Source organism: Biomphalaria glabrata, chromosome 12 (genome assembly GCF_947242115.1).
Source record: "Biomphalaria glabrata chromosome 12, xgBioGlab47.1, whole genome shotgun sequence".
Lineage (NCBI taxonomy): Eukaryota > Metazoa > Mollusca > Gastropoda > Planorbidae > Biomphalaria > Biomphalaria glabrata.
The window spans coordinates 16,235,989-16,241,038 of NC_074722.1; the positions used below are offsets into that span (position 1 = coordinate 16,235,989).

Here is a 5,050-nt window from a genome sequence, read left to right on the forward strand (position 1 = left end):
TAAGCTTTAAGACTTCTAAAAGCAAGAGCATTAAGAATATCATAGTGTGGCCAGCACAGTGATCAGTGATGGAAAATTCAAAGGTTTCTACGTAATGATGACACACTAAATGATAAAATCATTTTTCACTTACCACCACTCCAAAAAAAACAACAACATTTAATCACTCTATACTTAAGCATAATTTAAATTTTCAATTTATTTGCAATATTTTTAGTATCAGTTGCTATCAAGAAATCTAAAGAAAGCAGCAACCAGCATAAATAGCAATTTTGAAACCAGAACCTTTAGTTCAGCATTGGATCACTTTATCCATTTTATGAATATCATGTTTAAAAATGTAATTTCTTCATCAATCACCCACCACAGATTTTATCACCACTGATATTCTGCTTTTAATTTTTATGTTTAGAAACAATTCCTAAAAAGTCACTTACCATTAACATATGGCAAATGTTCCATATAATGCAGGGAATGATCCCTCTTGTAGGTGTTGCGACTATGGAAGCCTCTTAGTAAATACAAGCATAACAACATAAGGCAAACAAGGAAGACGAGACAGAGGTATGCAATTTGTGCGTCTCTGTTGCTGTTGGATCAAGAATAATTTAATTAACAATTAAGCTACCTGTTTTTAAATTTTCAGAAGATCAGTCTAAAAACAAAAACTAGTACAAGTTATTGTCCAGACCTCCTGCAGGATGTCAGGAGATGACAGTGGACAGAGCTTGAAGCATGAACTATCAGGCTGATCATCAGAAGCCAACTGGAGTTTAAGCTAAGAAATGCCATTTCATCCCAAGGATGGTAGAAAACAAATGAAATAACATAGTGATGTTACCATTGTCAATGTGACTCTGGTAAATTTAGATTTATATAAAAGAAATTAAATTTCATACTTAGACTACAATAATAAAAAATATAAATAATATTACCTCTATAATTTTTGGTATAGAATATAGTTTAGTCATCAAGATGTCACAACTATAAGACAAATAAATTCTAGTTTCTGATAAACTAAAATAGGAAAGACTACCTACCAAGCATAGTCATTTCTAATGAGGGACATATTTTTGGAATATTACAAGTATCACTTTTGAGAAGTGAAATAAAAAAGGATATCATTGACAATAAGAAAGTGGGCACATTAATGATATTAGTACACCTACATTTTGTGTTTATAATTTTAGGAAAACAAAATGTAACATAAACTCTAAACTCTAACAAAAAAATGTAATACTTTGTTTTCTTATTTATAAAAAACTTTATATTTTGTTTACATTTAATTTTCATCCGTAAAAATTGAATTGTCTAGAGAAGTTAACAAAATGTAAATAGGAAAACATTTAGAAGCAGATTCTAACAAATTTTGAAGTTCAGATTTAAGTTAAAATAGTGTACATAATTTAATCAACAACTTTTTAAAATTAAACATATTTTGTGTTTTTGATTGCATATATAGCTATTCTGACATTAGGATAGATGCCTAATCTATTATCTCAATGAAAAATTGGACAACCAAAACTTGTCAAAGTGGTCCACAGAAATCCAGATAATGATCTTAACCAAATATATTACTTTATTCACAATTATATCAAAGACAACAAGGACTCACTTTCTTCTTCTCAATTCCATATTTTTTATTAAATCTATCTCTTCCAAAAGCATGATAGGTTCTGTGACATTCCATAAGTTTACTGTATACAATTCATCTTCACTGCCAGTGATAGACATTGTGTCTGGAACAATACTTTTGGCAGGGTATGTTTTCATCATTCAGCTGTGTCCATGTTCATCTAACAAACTGCTACACATCTAAAACCATAATAAAATAAGCATAATTTATAGCATGCAAATTACAGTACAAAAGTAATATTGACTTTAAAAGCAATACACTGCTAGATATTATAACTAGACAACTAAAAATATGATATTAGCATATAATAATTATAACATTGGGGAGTGGTTTAGAACCACAACTCAAGAGAGACAAACATTATGACCAATAGCCAACAGGGTTTCAAAATTGACAGGATCATAATCGCAATAGAGCCCCCATGATGACCTGATGACCGCTGTCAAAAATGCAAAATAAAACTTTATGGTCATATCACAAGTCCTCAGGGCTCACAAAGACCTTAAATACTTACTTCATGGAAAAGTACCAAGAAAAAGATGAAGAAAACAATGCTGACGGGAAGGGGAGACAACATTAAAGAATAGATATGGGCCTGTCATTGAAAGAGATTCTATTAAAGGCAAAAGAAAGAGGAATGGAGAAAGACTGACGGCAAATCTTTTTTGGTGCCCCAACAGTTCAACAGGGATAGAACCTTATGATCATACCATCATACATGAACATCTAGACTGTAGATCTAGATATCATAAAATTTAGGTATTCTAGGTCTAGTCTAGTGAAAGAGAGTGACACAGTTGAGTGGTCTATTCTGATTCATTTATAATCTAGACCTATAGTAGTAGATATATATAGATCTAGATCTAATTAATTCAAAGTAATCAAATCATTCAGAGTCATTGGTCAGAAATCTACTAGATCTATAGTAGAGTCACTATTACTGAACAGTTTGCTGCTACTTTTAGTTTTCAATTTTTTTGTGCTCCATAATGGTTAGACCTATGGACAAAATAAAAGTATCTGATAAAAATAGATGATTGGTTTAGTTTTGTGATGCATATTTAAATTTACATAATTATATACAAAATATATTTATACACAATAATATATTGTTTGGGTTGAAGGGATAATTTCTTGCAGCCCTAAAGCTGCTGGAAGCTATCTCGGGTACTGCTACTTTATTCCTAACTTTCTTCAAAACTCCTCCAAAGGACTCTAGATTAATCCCATAGCCAGCCATGGCAACAAGCTTCTTTCTAAAGGGCATTTGTCCAATAGAGTGCATATTATATAACTAAAGAAAACCTGGTTAAGACACTGTAGACAGGTGGCTAGCGGGAGCCATGAGACAGTATAAAATATTATTTTCTGCACATGGTACAGACATTTTGAAAAGGGACCTATGGCTTGCATGACTCTCAACTAAGTAAATAATAGATTTTTGATAACGATGGTAGCAGGAGTAAAGATGTCTGACCTCTAAGCCATGAATAGAATATATGGAAGTAGTTATCCAAACCTTTTCTGAAATTCATAAGAAGGCATCAGGGAAGTCTTGCAGTAGATTTTTGCAGGGAATCCTATTGTAGGGATAAATTAATAAAGGTGGGGTATACTGTATTGCTGCACTTAACTGATACAATGTCATCATCTTGTAAAAACATCACCTGTTTTACAGGTAACTGTGTATAGATGTGACGATCTTTTGTTTTTGAGTGTTAGATATTATGTGAAGATGTCTTAATGTTACGATGACATTGTGTTGATCAGACAATGCATTTCGGATATTACAATTTAGTGTAGATTTCTATTCTTAACAATTACTTAACACTCAAATAAGATCATCATGCCGGAGATTCAAATACAACTATTAATTGAAAAAAATGAAGATCCTTTAACAATAAATACAAACCTTTAATTCTGGAACTAAGAATCACTTAAAGAAAATACACTGTATAATTAAATTAAACAAGTTAACTATCTTCGTTCAAGATCATAAAACTACAACTAGAACAAACAATGGTTCTGGTTCTACAACTCAAACTACAACTTAACTTTGGAAACTAGATTTTTTCTATAACTGACTTTGCCAGTCTTTTCGAAAACTTTTTATTCCTTAACCTCTCTCTGCATTCGCAAATAAGCCTGCCTTTTCACCCTGCTAATCCCTAGGCTTGTATGTGTTTACATGTTTTTTTGTTTTTACATGCAATAACCCCCCTGTTTTTTGGGTCAAATGGCTTTCATCAGCTATAGCAGACTATGAACATGCAAGTTAGATCATTTATTAGACAATGGTCCTGTTGATCTAGTCTTGAAGCTCTAGAAACCATTTGTCTTCATCAGTATCAGTGAAAGAAAGTCTCTTTTCTTGCCCAGACTCAAGAGATTCATAAGACCAGTTCTGGTGTCTCTTTATAATTTATAATAATAGTTGATAACCGTCTGGCCAGGACTAGTAGCGCTTTTGGACGCCTTCAGGCGAGAGTTTGGAAGAACAAATCGCTCCGCCTGCCTACAAAAATCAATGTCTACCAGGCGGTGGTTCTCTATATGGCTCTGAGACATGGACACCAAAGATGCTTGCGCTCCATCATGGACATATGGTGGCAGGACCGCACTACAAACAGCGATGTCCTTGCGAACGCCGGTACGGACAGTATAGAGGGACTTCTTATGGTCCGACAGCTACGCTGGGCAAGGCACTTATCCCGTATGGGAGTCGAACGAATGCCAAAGGCAGTCTTTTTTGGTGAGCGTAACATAGGCGCCCCACGGAAACGCTTCAAAGACCAGCTTAGGCGTCAACTTTCGTTGGCTGACATAGAAGATATACTATCATTTACAGTATAATTATATAATACATCCATGGCATTGTTTGAAGCCAATTAAGTATACCGGTACTTAAGTCAACTTAAGTGTCTTACTCTTAGTAAGATTTAAAGAGATAATATTATTATTACTGTGAAGTACAGTGAAGGTGTCTTATAAATTTATTAATCATTTAATGAATAATAATCATGATTATCATAATGATAATGCCAATAATCATATAAATTATAATCATATAATGATAATAATATAATAATAATGGCTTTGACTTTGAGTACTTTGAATGTAGGCTGACTGTAGTGTAGGACTGTAGGTTTTCTTATAACTTATAGCTATTACTACTATTAGATCTAGAAACTAGTATTAGAAAGACATTTTGTATGATTTACTTTAGACACTGACAGTGAGTTTAGTATCTCTCGAATTTCAGAATAACTGAGAATTTCAGAATTTGTTTTTCCAAACTCATGATAATTTAGATAGACAGCTGTAGATTCTGTTTATGTTACTCTTCTAAAATAAAAAATTCTTTTAGACTAGTACAAAGAAAGATCTCTAGTCTATGAAGTTAGAATCTAGATC

General features: G+C 32.8%; 1 long non-coding RNA gene across 2 annotated transcripts in view; it reads right to left on the minus strand.

The window, feature by feature from the left end:
- LOC106053854 (uncharacterized) overlaps positions 1-5,000 on the minus strand; it is a 12,529-nt gene extending 7,529 nt beyond the window's left edge. The window contains exons 1-3 of one of the 2 annotated variants that reach the window (XR_001215323.2): positions 4,858-5,000; positions 1,616-1,815; positions 438-589 (exon numbers count right to left, since the gene is read on the minus strand). This is a non-coding gene — a long non-coding RNA (uncharacterized LOC106053854). The remainder of the gene's footprint in view (positions 1-437; positions 590-1,615; positions 1,816-4,857) is intronic. The other variant, XR_001215324.2, reaches the window with a different exon arrangement.
- Between the last annotated feature and the right edge of the window lie 50 nt (positions 5,001-5,050).